General features: G+C 35.9%; 1 pseudogene; it reads right to left on the bottom strand.

The window, feature by feature from the left end:
* The window catches only part of LOC122806153, a 183,396-nt pseudogene that overhangs the window by 28,794 nt on the left and 134,904 nt on the right, over positions 1 to 19,698 (bottom strand).

Raw genomic sequence — 19,698 nt, 5'->3', positions numbered from 1 at the left:
AGAATTCCTATAGCCCTGATATATGCACATTATTAATTCTTTTTTCAAAATTAGTTTTACTGAGTGCGCAAGGGAAATGGTTGACCCTTAGTTATATGAAATTGGATTTGCATTATCTGTGATGTGAACAACTTCATTATATGCTTAACAAAAACTTCAGACCTTTATTCTTGACACAGCCATCACAGGATCCTTCCTGTTACTGTGATAAACAAGAGTAGCCATGCATAAGACGTGCACATATTTATACATATGATTATAATATATACAGATTGTATTAATTATAATAAATAATTTAATTATATCCCTTCTATAATACAGCACCACTTGTTAGACTCTTTTAAATTTATAGTTTTGAAATTTTTCCAGCAAGCAATGAAACAAAACATATGAACCAATAATGACAAACTGCCCAGTTCAGAACATTTCAACCATAAAAGGCCACTCAAACTTCTGTTATTACAATCCACCAATATCAGTCATTGTGCACAATCTCTGCAGAAGTAAAAGTCATCTGAATAATTCTACATTAAAGAGATCTGAAACTAATGAAGAGGTTGTTGCTAGAAAACAACTTTATATTTCAGTGTTTCATCTACAAATTCAATGCCTGCTGCCCTTGAAGAATAAATTCCCTATGTTAGATTAAAAAATGGTAAGCTGGTATATTGCAATAGGGAATGGGTAGCAAGCTGAAATACAAGTTCATAGTTATTAGGTATCTCATCCAAAGGAGGACATAGTCAGGACTGCAGCACTCCACCCCCCTTAAAATACAAATCTACATGCTGTGGGAGTAGAACCTATAGCTCTCTGCATCAAAATGCAAGTATGCTACCTGCTGTGCTACTAACACTGCTTTAAAATTCTATACCACAATAGTGATACCATTTGCTAAACAAAACAGTTGCACATTTTAAGCAGACTTAGCATGAGCAGCAGTAAACATCTCTTCCCTTGAAGCTCACAATTCCTTGAAAATGCACTTGAAAATAAATTCCACCTGCTAACTCTTAACTAGAGCATTTCACTCTCTCTCACGCATCTCAAACCCTTACTGCAAGAAATCTGGACAAAGCCCAACATAAATAGGGACAGATTATAAATATTGCTCTCATGAACTTAGAACATTGCTAGAATAACAGGATTTATGTTAATATGCATTTTTCTAAAGGATATTACATCTAAAACTCAAATGTCTGTCATTATTTAACAACTTCAATCCTTTTTAGGAGGAATATGCGGCAAAAATCTGGACATTCTGCAAAAACCTAGACAGCTGAGGGGTATGCTACCTCCTTCTTATACAGACACACATACACACTTGGCTATTTTGTCTTCTGCTACTGATTAAGGTTACAAGTACAACTTCAGAAGCTCCACCAGAGGTTTTCTGCAAAAAGAGTTACAGTGACATGACCTGTCAACATTTCTTACTAGTATCATATTCATTGGAGTCTTGTACCAGCATAGTCCTGCTGCCTCTATCCCCTCTAGTATAATTATTCTGTTCCCTGGTGAACTTTCTCCATACATTTACTTATTTATGATCATATATGAGAATGTTCTACACACGCATCCTATAATGTTTCTCTGTATCCATCCTTTCATAAATTTACCTGTATATTCCCTTATAGCTCCTTTTCTTTCTTTGCTAACTCAGTGGGACATTGGTATATACTTTTAGCAATAATAAGCATCTGAAGTTCATAATGTGCATATGTGTGTATAGTACACACACAGACACACACACACACACACACACATATATATATATATATATATATATATATATATATATATATATATATATATATATATACTCACTATGAAGGGTCGAAATTTCAGAACATCAAACCTCTGATAGTAGAATACGACCCAGAGAACCAGATGTCAGCAATGAATGTTCATCACAACAGCTTCTTAAGGACATTGTATTCTCTAGTATTACAATGAACCAAGGCCTGTGTCCCTGTAGAAAACAGTAGTGAGCTCTGATCATCCTTATCTCTGTTAAAGTGCAGTACATATGCAAATTACTTATTCCTGTTTTCTCTATTTTTATAAAAAATGGCCATATATTCGCTAGGTTACAGAGTATTTTGTTTCACTGCTCTGTCCTCTTTTACTCATGATTAACAATTATTTTGCATAAAGAAAAAAGAAAGAATCTCGGCTCATGTTGGTCAAAAGTTAGGTCACTGTACACACAGCTACTACTGTTTTAGAAGCAGGCTTGACTACTTATACTCACAGAATATATGGTACCTAGACAATCCCATGCTATCACCAGCAGCTTAAACTGTGAACGGAGCAAGCCCAGCAGCTTAAACAGTGAACGGAACAAGCCCAGCAGCTTAACCAGTGAATGGAGCAAGCCCAGCAGCTTAAACAGTGAACAGAGCAACTTAGCCCAGCAGCTTAAACAGTGAACGGAGCAAGCCCAGCAGCTTAACCAGTGAATGGAGCAAGCCCAGCAGCTTAAACAGTGAACAGAGCAAGCCCAGCAGCAATTTCATAACATAAATACATGGCAGTATTTACAGTGTAACTCTGGCAGCAAGTTTCATAAATAAATGGCAGTCCTTGATGGTATATTTTGATAACACCTGCATTAACAGTTCTCTACAAATGTGAAGACCGCATTTTCTTTAATGCGTTCCCATACATGTATACATACTTGCTTCTTTATACTTTAGCTTTCAAACTGGCTTGCTGCACAGTGGTAAGTCTAGGCACTAAACCAAAGGGTAAAAAGGTCACACAGACAAATTATTCACTAATCACAGCAAGAGACAGAGCCAAGCTAGAGTTTTCACTATCTGATAAAATTCTTGTAATGCATGCCCTTAAAATATAAGCAAATGACCCCATACAGACCTGACGTGTTTCAGCAACACAGCTTCCGAATGCCCATGACGTTTTCCTTTTTCAAAGGCTTAAAAGATACTTCAAGCCAATAAAGCTAAACTCCGCTAGCTGTGGATTTGTATGGTTTAGACTTTTAATTGATCTCATTGGCACAGCATAAGTAGATAGCTTGGCTACAGTTAAAAAATACATTTTAAACCAAGCTGAACCCCATAAATGTCAAGAAGCCTACAAAATATCTCAACTAAGTAACATCCAAACTAACGTGTAGAAAGATCTTACAAACAAAAACTGCAATAAAAACTCAAACCAAACTGGAATTTCACACTCCTTACCTTACTGTGCGCGACTGTCTGGCAGCAATAATGTGATTCCTTTCCCGCGCACGTTTGTGTTTAAAATTCATGTGACGCATACATGACTGTTGGGTCCTGACTCCTAAAACAGGTCTTTGCAGCTGAAAAGTGCTATGGTTCTGGGTGGCGCCTATGCACAGAAGATGAAAACAGGTCACAAACACCTGTTGCATCTGTATGACTGGACGGGATGCAAAGGGTGTTCTTAAAGAGGAACGGCCTTTAAAAAAAAATGTTTTTAAATGAAAATAAAATCAGCTGGTTCCAGGGGGGTGCAAGTGCACCCTCTTGCACCTGCCTGTGGGCGCCCTTGTCTATCACATACAGTAAACTGATAACAAAACTCTCAAAATCTCTCTTATGCTTAGTTTTGCATCTCAGACTCAGTGTTGACATTCACCAGAAAAGAACACTGGCCCCAGAACTGATCTAGAGATACCCCTTAACACCTCTGCATTACAGTCCCACAGTTTAGTAACAACTACCCCCAAAGATTAAAATCTACTACTCCTTAATATGAATCTCAGAAGTATAGTTAATAAAATACATGAACTCCATACCAGTCTTTCTCACTACTCCCTCAACATTGCTGTACTAAATGAAACCTGGCTGAAACCAGAAATAAACAACAATGCAATCCTCCCCTAGGTTATAACATACATAGGCTTGGCAGAAAAAAACAAAAGTGGAGGAGGAATAGCCATTATTTATAAAAACAACCTTAAATTACAACTACTAGAACCAAACACCCTAGAATTTAATAATGCGGAGATACTATTTAGCAAACTCAAAATAAATTCCAATAAATATATAACCCTTATATCCATTATATTCCCCATGGTAATAATCTCACTGGAATCGAAGAAATGCTCCACTGGACAGCCTTAACATTTTCTCAGGAAATCATAATATTGGGAGACTTTAACACAGATCGGTTCTCCTTGAACTCAGAAAACTCTATTAATTTCATTAATCTCCATGGCTTTACCCAAGTAATATAATCTCCAACCAGAGTAGACAAGATCACTAAAAGACAATCCATTCTAGAATGGATCTTAACTGACAAACCAGCTTACACTTATCACTTGGTCTGCCTCCTGGACAGCATCAGTGACCACCTTCTTACCTACTTACTTTAACAATGTCTTCATCCCCCCAGAAATACCACCTATCAACAAATTTAATAAAAAAAGACTTTAACACTCAAACCTTCATCTCCATCCTTGAATCTTGTAACTGGTCCCCACTTAGAACATTACCCCTAGATAATGCTGTACCACTTTCCTTAACATATTAAACAAGCTAGTACCATGCAGAACTATAAGAGTAAAATCAAATTAAACTCCACGGCTAACAAAAGCCAGTAAATGACTCCTTGAATTAAGAAATAAAGCCTGGGTGCAATGGCATCCCAATAAAACTCAGGTCAACCTAGATTACTACTGACAACTTAGAAACAAAGCTAAATCACAGATCAAACAAGACAAACAAATTCTATAGTGAAATTCAGGAAAAACACCATAACAGCCCACAAAAATTCTGGCATGCCATAAAAACCTCCTCCAGCCCAGCCAACCTTCAACACCAACCCCATCAACCACAAACAATATAGACAGCATAGCATCAGAATTCAACTTACTCTTTACTAATTTTATACCATTTCTTTCTAAGAACAATGAGTTCTCCTCTAACTATCTCAACAGTACCAATTGAAGCCAAAGATACCTTCTCATTCAAACCTATCAGTCGTTCATCCCTATTACAAATAATAAGAAGGCTTGGGGTTTCGTTCAAATGCTTTAATATATGTAAACACATCAGGGTGGATAGTAGCATCATAAAATATGAACAAACTAGTTAACAGACAGAGCTTACATACATACATGTTCACATCTCAACAGCAAACTACAAAATGGCAGTCAGGCTCGCACATGCTCAGTATTTATACTCTAGTGCAAGCCCTTGGATAGCTTCTTAAAGGTATATACACACTCATTGATCAACATCCTCCCTCTTAAAAAGATTGCCCTTTATGCAAAACAATGTTAGAACTAGGCATGCATTACTATGTACATTAGAAACAAAATACAACGTTCATGTCCAAGTTGCTTCATATCTGCTACAGAGATTAGAGATTCGACCATATCTCATGACATAACAGTTGGGACTAGATTTAGCAACAGGGACAGTCTGCGGTACACCACTCATATCAGGAACTTCTGGATTTGCCATAGGAACAGGAGTGTTCTCTGGAACTTCCTCTGGAATTGGAACACCTGATAACTCATTCTGAGATTAAGAGTCTCTCTCACAGTCTATCTGCTGTGGTATAGGCTCAGACACCAATCTCAAATGTTTCTGATTCCCCCTAAAAGTTGCTCCTTCAGATTCCACAATGTATGATCTTGGCTCTGGACTAATATTCTTCACAACACCAATGTGATCATAACCTTTGGATGTTTGCATCCTTACCATTTCTCCCTCTCATAATGGATTGAGTGGATTCATCTCCCAGGCCCATGCTTACACTTATCAAGGGTATCAGAACTTGTCAGACATTTGGGATGCATGGCTAGACTTAAAAAGGCCCTTGTGGTCATTAGCCTAGTAAACACCTATGAACCTATGATCTACTGGTCTTATCAGACTAGGACTTCTGGGATAGGCATTTCTTTAACAGATTGGCTTTCACTGATCTGTGGTTCTTGACACATGGAACCAACAATTGACTACTAAGGGGTACTCTGGTTCTGGTTTATTTCGACAGAAGTCTCTGAGCAGGTGAACCAAGATGTTTATCTCGAGGAACATTTCTGAGATTCAAGAGATTCAGGAAAACATCAGTATTATCTTGTTTTGACTTCTCAGGTAACTGTTTTGCACTTTGAACTGTGCGTTCTGCCAAACCATTTGACTGGGAGTACTCTGGACTACTTGTGACATGAGTAAAGTCCGATTCTTCAGCAAATCTTTTGAACTGTTGGCTTGCAAACTGAGTGCCATTGTCTGAAATAACTTTGTGTGGACTACCATGTACAGCAAAATGATGTTTCATCTTAGTGATGACTGTACTAGATGCTAGGTTAGGAAGTAAGTCAATCTTGAACCAACTGGAGTAAGAGTCTACTAATTACTAATACCAAATAATGTTGACCATTTCACTCAAAGATATCAGTGGCTACTGTCGACCAAGGTAGTTCTGGAATCTGGTTAAGACGAAGTGGTTCTTTCTGCTGATGAGGCTTTGTATTATTACATACTGAACAGGAAGAAAGTGCTCTCTCAATGTCTTGTGACATAGAAGTCCAAAATACTGTCTTGCACCCTTCTTTTGCTAGATTTGGTTCCTGAGTGACCACAATGTAAGATAGTAATGTACTCAGGTTGCAAGGACTTTGGAACAATTACTTTTGGACCTTTTATTATGATACCTTTGTCAGACAAAATCTCATCTCTGTATGGAAAATAAGGTTGCACATCTTGAAGTAAACTAGATTGCTTTGATGGCCATCCTTGACTGATAAACTGGTTGGGCCTTTGTAATACAGGCTCTATGGCTGTGTGTTCTCTCAGCTCTTCAAGATGTGTGGAAGAAAAATTACTCACTTCCATGACTTCAAAATCATCAAGCAATTGAAAACCTTGATTATCATTCTGTTCAGTGGTATTTCTGGATGATCTGGACAATGTTTCAGCAGGATAAAGAAGTTTGCCTTTCTTGTAGACAAGATTGAAATTGTACTTTTGCAGTCTCAGCATCATGCACTGCAGTCTGGTGGAGCTGATTTCATTGGCTTTCTCAGAATAGTGATTAATAGTTGGTGGTCTGTTTTGATCTGGATAGGTCTACCATAAACGTAATCATGGAACTTCAAACATGTAAACACAATTGCCAAAATCTCTTTCTCGATCTGGGCATACTGCTGTTCAGTTTGGGTAAGAGTTCTCGATGTGGAGACAGCAGATTGATCCTCTTGTAAAATTACTGCACCAAGACCAAATTTTGAAGCATTACAGGAAAGTATAACAGGTTTGTAAACATCATAGTATATGAGCATTGGTGGACTAGCAATTTTCTGTTTCAGGACATCAGATGCTCTTTGGTGTTGCTCTAACCAGGACCAGGGTACATCTTTATATGTCAGCTGTCTGAGTGGTGCTGAAAGTTGGCTCAAGTCTGGAATGAACTTGCCTAGGTAGTTGACTGTGCCACGAAAACGTTGTAGGGCTTGTACATTGTCTAGAGCTGGCATCTCGAGAATGGCTGATTGTTTTGAAGGGTCTGGTCATAGGCCTGTACTTGTAAATAAGTGACCAACATAAGAAATGTCTTATAGTCCAAGTCTGCATTTCTGTGGGTTGAGCTTAAGATTCATTTGACGTGCTCTTCCTAGAACTCTTCTGAGTTTTCTATCATGTCACCTTCTCCAAATCTACAAGCCTAAAACAAAAATAGGACAAAACCTGTACAGTTACTCCCCAGCCCAGTCCTGAAGCAAACTTCCCTTAGACATTAGAAATACCAAGCACCCTCTTAAATTCAAAACTGCTATTAAAAGCAGGATATGGATCTGCCACTGTAACTAACCCCACAAAGGATCACCCAGTATTCATCATCTCAATCTCACCTATCCCCCCTATCTTTCTTCTACTTCAATAATACACTAGAACTAATGTGTTATCCCTTTATTTACAGCAGTTGTACTGCATATCTTTACTGAAGTACTCAAGACTTATTCTCTGATAGAAATGGACAGCTTGATTTTATTGATGTAATAATATATGTACTTTCTGATTTGTTAACCATGTACTTTTGCTCTGTATATTCACTCTATGCTATATACTATACTATATACTATACATACTCTCTGATTTGTTAACCATGTACTATTGCTCTTTTTATTCATTCTAATTTTTGTAGTAATTTTTGTTGTAATTCTTGTTGTAATTTTTTGTTTGAAATTGTAAGTGTGGAGCTTTTCTCCCTGGGCCTCGGCTGAAAAAGGGTTTCTGCTCAGTTTGACTAACCTGGTCAACAAATGTCAAATAAATAAAAAATAAACCTGTTCTGCATCATCACATCCTTTTACCAGTATGTCATCTACTATAATGGAACAAGGATACCCCCAAAAAAATTTGCTCCTTTGCATGTTGAAAGACTTCACTTGCAGAATTTATACCAAATGGCATTCTCAAAAATCTGTACCTGCCAAACAGAGTAGTAAAAGTAGTGAGCAATTATGATTTTTTGACAAGCTGGATTTACCAAAGTGAACTCTTTGCATCTAGGACAGAAAACAATAGTGGCATTTGGCACCAAGGCTGCGAGTTCTTTGACTGTGCGCATTGGATGATGAAGTCTTTTTAATGTTTTGTTCAAATCTCGTGGGTCAATACATATTCTGATGTCATCTGAGCTTTTCTTATGAGCTACCACCATGGAAGATACCCATTCTGTTGGAGTTTCTACTTGACAAATTACACCTTGTTGCACCATTTTGTCTAACTTGGCCTTGACTCTGTCCTGCATGGCTGTTGGAACTTTACGTGCTGGCCTGATAACTGGACCGCTGGGTCTAACTTCATAGAGTACAAAACTGGAAGCTTGCCTATTTTTGTATTGGAAAAAATCAGCATAGGTAGAAAAAAATGTGTTGGGCAAAGTTAGGGTAGTGGTCTTTCAAGCTAACTTGGGGGACTTCCGTGTTAAATGAAAGCAGTAGTACAAAACACACACTGTCAGCAGTCAGGAAATCTCAAAAAGGTTTTCTTGTGTAGTTGAACACAAATAGCATCAACTAAAGAATTCAGCAATAAAATCCACTTTAATAGTAAAACTGGAAAACCATCGATTTTCTTTTTTTTTTCAGCAATAAAATCCACTTTAATAGTAAAACTGGAAAACCATCGGACTTGAACGCTTTCATCCCCTAACCAGGGATTTCATCAGAATCAACACTCGTTTCATTTGAACCTATTTAAACACCCATAAAATGATGTCACAAATTAATTAATTAATAATAATTAACAAGTAAAAACACTTCTACCAATAAACTTGTGTAAAATCATATATAACAATGTTAAAACTGAAAGTTTTTTTATCTTATTAATTTAATCAGCATATCTATATCAGTCATTGAATTTAATTTAATGAAGTGTGGCTTTGTGAACCAAGATGGGTTTAAGGGAAATTGTTTCATTTAAGCCTGGGCTGTGACAGCCTTGTAACCTTATCTGCCATTTTGTCTCTCTTGCTTCTGTGTAACTTCTATAGTCACCTCCTCTAGGGTTGGGCAATACTTTTTCTAAAAAAAAAATGTAAAACCATTAAAATTTGTGCATCCTTCTGAATGTTTAAAAAGTGTATTAGTGGTGTTGTGTGTGGATATTTGATAAATGTGTTTGTAAATCCTGTCCCTCAAGCATCTCTCGGTCTCCAACATAGAACGCGGGACAGGATTTACACATTGCCAAATACACAACCCCTTTTGAAGGGCAATTTCCTTTGCCAAACCAAACTTTGGATTTTAAAGTGTTATGTAGTGTTATATTAACCTTATTACAAATGTATCTACATTGGGAACATGTCCCACACCTTGTGGTACCTTGTTTGAGGTTACCATAACCTCTAGACTTTCCCTCAAACATTTTTTTGAAGTTTATACCTGTTTTAAAAACAAATAAGGGCTTAGGTCCTGCAATGGATCCCAGGGATGGATTACTTTTCAAAATGGTCCAATTCTTTTCTACTTAATTTGCCCTAGTCCAATATGGAACAACCATGGCTCATTCATAACTATCATTTTCTGCATTCTCTCCTACTGTAGCTGTATTGTGAGATGTAAAAGGAATCCCTAGGAGTGGTTTATATCTCTTTCCCCACTCTTTAAGAACGTATTCCAGGTTTTTCTTAACTAAATTATTTGGTTAACCCCTTTCTAAAAACATATTGGCTACCTTGTTTAATTCTCCTTTCACATCTTCTTCCTGGGAAGTCATTCTGGCTACACGGATGAATTGTCCTTTGATGATACTTTTCTTTTGGTGTTGTGGATGGTTACTAGAATATTCAAGGCAGGAGTTGCTAAAAGTGGGTTTCCTATGAATATTTGAAGTAAACCCTGTTTTTCCTTTTTCAATGCATGTATCCAAGTAATTAATACTTTGGTTACTACTGGTGAGGGTAAATCTCAGGAAACTAGATGTTTGATTTAAATAATCAACAAATTCTTTGACCCTAGTTGCTGTACCGGACCAAAGCACAAAGATATCATCCAAAAAAAACGGATGTAGAGTTTTATATCTTTATAAAACTCTCTCTTAAATACCTTATTGTTCTTCCATTCCAGCAAAATGAAATTAGCATATATAGGGGTGCATGACACACCCATAGCAACTCCTCTTCTTTGTTTAAAGTATTCACCCTTGAACGTAATAAAATTATAATCAAGGACAATTCCCATAAAGTCAAGGATTAGTTCTATCCTATCATTGTCGAAAGTTGTATTTCTCCTAATACTGTTTTCAAACATCTCCATGCCTTCCTCCCTGGGAACTGAGGTGAACAAGTCAACAACATCTATGGTCAAAAATATAATCTTGTCATCCCATAGATTACTAGAAATTCTCCCTAGGAAATCCCAAGAATCCTTCAGTAAATGTTGAGCATTGTTCACAACTTGCTTCAACCTTTTGTCAATAACAACACCCAAAGGGTATGTTTTTGAACCTTTCCCTGAAACAATTGGTCTAAAACTAAGGTTTTTGGGATCTCAAAAATAGTTGCCACAGTCGGGTCCTTAACTTTTAAAAAAACGTAAGTGCTGGGCACAATTCTCTCATCCAATAAATATTTCTCTAAAAAGTGGTTTATATGACTATACCCAATGTTCACATCATTAAGAGATACAGGGGCATACGTAGTGGTGTCATTCAACAATTCAAAATTTCCTATAAATATTGCATTTTGTCAAAAATTACCATACCACCTCCCTTATTGAGATGCATAATTCTAATTGCATCATCGTTAACCATCTGATCCAAAATTTCCTTTTCTTTATTTCCCAAATTGTCTAACCTGTATGTCTTGTGTTCATTTGCTTTCAAAGCATAAATTTCCTCCATAACTGCTTTTTCCAAAACATGACGTGATGGATCTAGTGGTGGACTGAAGGTACTTTTATCACTAAATTCCTTCCTACTTGTTCTAATGTCACTTTCAGACATCAAAAATGTAAAATTTAACTTCCTTAAGAACATTTTAACTTCTAAAACAGTGTCCGTATAGTCGAACGGTCTTCTAGGGACATATTTTAGACCCTTCATGAACAGTGTAAAATGTTTTTTTGTAAGTTTAATATCTGCAAAGTTGTACACGATAACCTTTGTAAGAAAACAACACGCCTTCCTGCTGTATCTCTTCCATATTGTTAGTATATGAACTTTGGTTTAAAACCTTTTGTAATGTTTGTTTTTCCACTCTCTTTGGGGATACTGTTGTCTCTGTCTTCTAATCCCACTTCCCAGTTCTGTCTCTGATATAAAAATGTTGATTTTCTTCTTGACCATTCTTTCTGTACCTATTGTCATTATACCAGCCCTCATATTTTCTATAATGTTTAAAATTACCCCTCTTGAGGGTTAATGTGTCTTTTCTATTACCACTGGTGTTGTCACCCTTAAAAATATATGCTTTATTTTCTTTGTACTCATTTAAATTCCTTTGTATCTTTTTACACTTTTTCTCAAAAATCTTATCACAATTTCTTTCAATTCATTTAATTTCCTTCTTGTATAATTCCTCATAATGTGGGAATAACAAGTCATTTTTTATATCTTCATTCAAATTTTCAGCCAACCCAACCATTTTACATAATTTAACATCATTGCATTTAATAATTTTCTGCGCAAGCTCCAACCCGGATTCCGATGGTTTTCCAGTTTTACTATTAAAGTGGATTTTATTGCTGAATTCTTTGGTTGCTGCTATTTGTGTTCGACTACAAAAGAAAATCTTTTCGAGATTTCCTGATTGCTGACAGTGTGTGTTTTGTACTAGTGGTTTTGGTCAACACTGGTCGCTCAATTTTTGTACATTTATTTAAATGAAAGCAGTCTCATTTTCAGAGTCTTTGAGCCCTAATAATGGCTGAACCACATAAAATAATAAGTCGTAGCTTCTTCCTGCAGAGTATCATGAAAGCACAACTGAGCCTTCAATTTGAATGTCTTCACCTTCATAAGCAACAAGTTTTGCACACCTTGTCAAAATCAAGCCTTTCACCTTTACACACTCTAGGAAATGTTTCTGCAGACATAACATTGCACTTAGAACTTGTGTCAGCTTTGAGCTCAGTGGATTTGCTATTTATCCAAACAGTACAAAATACTTCATTCTTGCCCCTTAAATCAACTGCATGGACCATTTCATGAAGCACTGACACACAACCAACATAAAGAGTAGTGTTACCACTGTCTAACTGATCAACTCGTTTCTTAAAATGCTCCCTTTTAATAAAAGAGTACGGACCTTTTGATTTACAAAATCTTTTGAAATTATTCCATTTATTACATTTGAGGCATTGTTGACCAAAAGCTGAACACTTTTCTCTTTTAGATTGATGAATGCCACCACAAGTGCGACAGTTGACAATGAATCCTGGGTCAGGCCCATGCTTTGAGTTTGCTGACTCACACTTATGCTTCACTGAGAATGTGTGGCTTCTGGAATATGCTAGAAAGTTCTGGGGCTTACCAGTAGGTACTGCAGGGGTTTCAGCTGCCATGGTCTTGGACCTATTTCTTTTAGACAGGTGCTTCATACCATCAACATACGCTTTATCACTATGCCTTCTAGAGCTGCTCTCATTTGTAAGCATATTTGTGTGCTTTTCTGTAAGCTTGTACATCTGACAAATCCCAATAGCCTTATTCAAAGTTAAATCACTGTCACAAAACAAAATCTTTCTCACAGCATCATCTTTTATAGCACACACAAGTCTGTGCTTTATCAACTCATCCCTTAAATCACCAAATCTGCATGTTTTAGCTTTATTTCTGAGGTCAGTTATATATATGCTGCAAAAGTTTCACCAGGCTTTTGATCCCTTGTATAAAATAAGTGCCTTTGCATTGCAGCATTTGTCTAAGGGTTACACATTTCTCAAAATGTATGTTTTAAGCACTCTGGGTCCTCCCTTGACTCAGCTTGTACAACAATATGATGGTTTTCCCCCTCTCCAGCATAAATAGTTGGTGCATACACAAATGAACGCTCCACTTTTATGGCTTTTGATCTAGCTAAATTAAGTAGAATAAACGCCTTGGTATGGTCATCTTTATCAGAAAATACAGCCTGTATGAAAATATCATACTCTTGCTGAAACACTCTCCAATTCCCAGCAATATTACTGTCAAACACAAGTGCATTGGGTTTCCGAAATCCATCTGCCATGTCCACAAAGTATACACAAATACACTGAAAATATGGCCCTTGTAATTATGTATGTACTTTGTATGTATGTAATTACTGTTCTGTGAGGTTATAACAACATTCAAATGCACAATAAACTCTTTGAAATACTTTACTTTGTGAAATGTGCTCTCTAATGGCTGTACTCTGTGAAATATTCCTTGTAATGGCTGTACTTTGTGAAATAGCTTTACTGTAACACTGCACAAACATGTGAACACTTTATACACTTCTGAAAATTAGGATATCTTTGCTTAATGTGAAAATACATATGCTTTGCAAAAATGCAGTTGTTTCCACTTATTTTATTCATTTATGCAATTGGACTTTATTTCAAACATTTTCCGTATTAATTCGAACATTATTTTCAATTATTTTCAATATCATTCATATCGATTTATGCAAATATTGTTTAGAATGTTTTGTATGCCTGATTTCATAATATATATATGTATATATATATATATATATATATATATATATATATATATATATATATATATATACATATATAGGAAAGAAAAAGTGTTGAGCAAGTTTTAATACCTGAAATTTGTTTCTGACCTGATTTGCAAAGTTTACACACAATGGAAAAGATTCACTGCTACATATTAGCTGTGTTTCTCTGGCTCATGTTCTTTTAGCCATGCCGCTTCTGACACCATGTCGCTTGTTCATCTCTATTACAAATAAAAATAAGGCTTGGTGGTTCGTTCAGATGCTTTAATACATACAAACACATCAGTATGGAGAGCAGCATCATAAAATATGAAGAACTAGTTAACAAACAGAGCTTACATACATACATGTTCACATCTTAACAGCAAAATGGCAGTCAGGCTATCACATGCTCAATATTTATACTCTAGTGCAAGCCCTTGGATAGCTTCTTAAAGGTATATGCACACCCATTGAGTTACACTATCCAAACCAACATACCTCTCAACCTTTAAGAGCAAGAGATCTGGATAAAGCCATAAATAAAAGTGAAACAAAGGCCCCAAAATAGGGACAATTTTTAAATATTGCTCTTAAAACTTAGAAATTTGATAGAATAATAGGCTTTGCATTAGCGTGAATTTGCTGAAGGATATAAAGTCTGAAACCTAAATGTCTGTCATTATTTGCAAACTTTAATCTTTAATTATTTACCATTAATCTGCCAGCAAACCACAATTTTATGAAAAATGGACAAAAAATATGAGGCAAAAATAATATGGACATTCTGTGAAAATCTGTACAGTTGAGAGCTATGCAAACCAGTACTATAAAAAATATACTCAGCAAACTCAAACCCACTACCCTAGCAGCTGACAACTTACCTACATAGTATTTTAAACTGGAAGCTGATGCCATCTCATATACTATTTCCGGTCTGATAAACTGCTGTCTCTGAACATTGCATTCCCAAAACCCGGAAAATATCTTACTTCATTCCACTACATAAAGGAGGAAACTCTACTGAACTCTCTAATTACAGACCCAAAGCTGTTTTATCTCCCCTAGCCTAAGTGCTAGAAAAATGCATACACACCCAACTCATCAACTACCTCTTATCTAACAATCTATTTAATAGTCAGCATGGCTTCTGCCCAAAGCATAGTTTTACAAATACTATCAATCAATGCAGAAACAAAAGGAAACTAGTATCTTCCACTTCCTTGAATGTATCCAAAGGTTTTGATACCATCTCCCACCATAAAGTCCTCACCAAACTCTCCAACCTAAAACCCAGTCATTCTTCACTTGCATGGGTCCAAAACTACCTTAATGGTTGTCAACAAGCTGTTGTAAGATCTCTCTCTTCTTATACCTGTCAATATGGGTGTCCCCCAGGGCTCAGTTCTAGGTCCTCTTCTCTTCAGTATCTTTACCAATAACTTCACTCTGAAGCACACCTAGCCTCTATCTGATGACTCTGCACTTATCTGTGTTGCTCCTACTCCACAACAACTCCAGGATACGACACAACAATCTTTCTCTGCTGTGGAATCCTGGCTCTCAAATTCATGATTGATTCTTAATCCAAGTAAAACTAAACTCATGCTCTTTTATCCCAACAAATCCATCAATTCTCCATCTTCATTTCAAATCTTTTCTACCAACAATACCATAATAACTACAGTATCCCAAACAAAGCTACTATGTGTTATAATATAACAATAACCCACGCCTGGTTGTGGGTAATGCTGGATTTACCCATGGTTGGTGTGGTTTGGTCATGAGGGCGAAGCCTGAGTGGCCAGACAAAGACAACCGTGGGTAAATCCAGCATTACCCACACCCAGAAGTGGGTTATTGCTATTATACAATGACTTTATTTAAGAAAACAAATACTTACTTTTCTTAAATAATGGCATTGTATAATGCCTCCTTTCTGCCCTTCCACAGCTGTCTGGTATTCTGCGGCAGTTCTGATGTACTGCTCATGCGTATGCTTACGCAGTACATCAGAGCTGTGGGTGGAAGCAATGGAGAAAGTAAGATCTCCGTTGCTTTTTACAAAGTGTTTCGCTATGTTAAAGGAGTTTAACATAGTGAGACAGCTTTAAAAAAAGCTACGGAGAAAGGAAGATCTCCGTTACTTTTTTTAAAGCTCCTTTAACATAGCGAGACAGTGTCTAAAAAGCAATGGAGATCTTGTGTTCTCCGTTGCTGTAAAAAAAGACTTATACTAATGGAAAAAGTCTGGGCGACCGGACCTTTTTCCATTAGTATAAGTCTGATTTACAATGTGCACGCTGACCAATCAGCGTGCAAGTTTTGGAATATTAATGGGGGGGGGGTCATTGTATAATTGACAATAATCTGAAATTTGATAAACGTCTGTCTCAAGCTATCAAAAGGACACATATAAAACTAGCAACACTATTCAGTCAAACCATTTTTCACCAACACCACAAGACATGCAATAGCTAGAACTCATCTGCTACCTAGTCTGATATATGCCTTCCCTATTTTTACCAATCTAAGGAAAACAGATCTGGCCAAACTTCAAGTGTGCTACAACAAAATAGCCAAATTTGTTACAAAGTCCCCATACAGATCTCATCACTTTTCTGTAGTTCAACAACACAGCTGGTTAGAAGTACCCCACAACTTAATCTATACCCAACCAGCTCATAACTGCTCACAAATTGATACAACAACCAGAAAAATCCCCAGCACTTCAAAATCTACTCCTTCCTTATACCAATAACTGGGTTCTTCGCTCCTCAAATAAATCTCTACTACAAATCATCAAATCCAGCAACAAAACTGGGGATGCACTTTACTCTTATTAGGTCTCCAACATTTGGAATGCTATCCCTCAACAGCTTATATCTAAAGCTAATCACTCTACGTTCAAGAACCACCTCTTTAACAACTGGCTCTGCCCATGCTCTAACCCTGCCTAAGATACATTATTCCAGTTAGTAGCTTCCCACCTAACATCCTCTCCACCCTAAGGATCAACATACGTAACTATATAATAGATGTAACAATATAACTAGTTGCTTACTACTCTACCTCCTCCCCCCCGCCCAGCCAAAAAAATATTTCATTCCATTCTCACTCTACGCTTTCTCTCGTATTCAACAATCCTCCATTACACTGCTCTGCTATCTCCCATCTTACTCTCCTATTATTCCCTAGCCCCTCTCTTCTTACATCTCTGTTTTACGTGGCCTAGTATATTATAGCTAATTACCAGCTGATTCTTATACCTATAGAATGCATTTGTCTCATTGATGCTGCGTCTTTAAGAAACCATGACCGTATCTATTGTAAAAGTGTTTGAACTTGGGGTTATATAAAGTGTGTTCTATCATTTTTTTTTTTTTTTTGTTATTTTCATGTTATCCACTAATTGTACTTCTTTGTTGCACAAATAGTCCTTGTAATCAATGTACCTATGTAATTCTGATAATGTGTATCTGGAGCTTTTTTCCCTGGCCTCAGCTGAAAGTGGGCTCATGCCCAGTGGACTTTTGTGGTAAACAAATGTCATATAAATAAATATATATGATAAAGTGGTATCTAGTTGTTTTCATGCAGTGCTCTTGGGAAATGTTACAGGTTGATACTAAAATCGACCTTCCCATTTGGACATTGTTTCTGGTTGTTTTTTTTTTTTTTTACTCTCTAATTTTAGAAAATGACTAATAATTCTGGTAGGAATTTTTCTCAGCATTATTTAAGTGCTCTAACCCTTTTGTCATCTATGCAGTCATTTATTGCTAGCTATTTTAACACAAAGCATTCTATTTTAAAAAAATCAGACCAGTCCATTTTAGAATTCAAAAACACTTTAGGGACTCTAAAAGCAAAGAATATGATGACATAACATTTTCATGAAACTCATCATGGTAAAAATGTCTTCATTTGATTTTATTGATGAGAGCCATTAGATCCTCAAATAAGTTGACACAAGACCATAAGCATAACATTTTGAAAACTCTGCAAGCTATTTACATTTAAAACATGGCAGTTTAGCTGCTTTGGGGTTAAACAGCTATTTGCCTTGACAAACTCTGATTTAATTGACAGTTACTGGAGTGCTTGCAGTTTATTTTGCTAAATTATCTGTTTGCCTAATATATACATATAACAATGCACCATTTGTGTTATAGCACTATTTTGGTCTCCCAAGGAATAGCAAATATTACATTATGAGTGCATAAAATTCTGAAGAGAAGATAGTGAATGGACTTCATCAGACGTACTAATACATGAGTGATGATGCCTTCATGTGAGGTGCTGTCCCTCTTTTACCCCCTCCCACTTTATTCCAAGGGTATCATTGCTTGAGAAAAAGTCACATTTTTTATGACAAAAATCAAGTAATTTGGCTTTCATCTTTTTCAGTGACTTTGGAGAAAACACACACACACACACACACACACATATATATATATATATATATATATATATATATATATATATATGTATATATATATATATATATATATATATATATATATATATATATATATATATATATATATATATATATATATATATATATATATATATATATATATATATATACATATATATATATATATATATATATATATATATATATATACATATACATATATATATATATATACACACACACACATATATATATATATATATATATATATATATATATATATATATAGTTTCAATTAGCCCTTTTTAATCATGTTTTGACAGAAGCCGTATCTTTCTAGTGTTTGTGTTCTCAGAAGTAACCATATATTATCTCTCTCTCTCTCTCTGTCTCTCTCAAGAGCATTTTCTATCTGCACATTTATCCTCTGCACTTCATAGTTCAGTGTTATACATTTCTGCACTTTTGACAAACTCTGATTTAATTGACAGTCACTGGAGTGCTTACAGTTTATTTTGCTAAATTATCTGTTTGCCTAATATATACATATAACAATGCACCATTTGTGTTATGGCACTATTTTGGTCTCCCGAGGAATAGCAAATATTACATTATGAGTGCATAAAATTCTGAAGAGAAGATAGTGAATGGACTTCATCAGACGTACTAATACATGAGTGATGATGCCTTCATGTGAGGTGCTGTCCCTCTTTTACCCCCTCCCACTTTATTCCAAGGGTATCATTACTTGAGAAAAAGTCACATTTTTTATGACAAAAATCAAGTAATTTGGCTTTCATCTTTTTCAGTGACTTTGGAGAAAAACACACACACACACACACACACATATATATATATATATATATATATATATATATATATATATATATATATATATATATATATATATATATATATATATATATATATATATATAGTTTCAATTAGCCCTTTTTAATCATGTTTTGACAGAAGCCGTATCTTTCTAGTGTTTGTGTTCTCAGAAGTAACCATATATTATCTCTCTCTCTCTCTCTCTCTCTGTCTCTCTCAAGAGCATTTTCTAGCTGCACATTTATCCTCTGCACTTCATAGTTCAGTGTTATACATTTCTGCACTTTTGAGACAGTATCATTTTA

This window comes from Protopterus annectens, chromosome 7.part0 (assembly GCF_019279795.1).
Source record: "Protopterus annectens isolate FY-2018-M chromosome 7.part0, PAN1.0, whole genome shotgun sequence".
Classification (NCBI taxonomy): domain Eukaryota; kingdom Metazoa; phylum Chordata; order Ceratodontiformes; family Protopteridae; genus Protopterus; species Protopterus annectens.
Note: the sequence above shows the minus strand (reverse complement) of the source record. Positions and strands in the feature narration are given on the sequence as shown.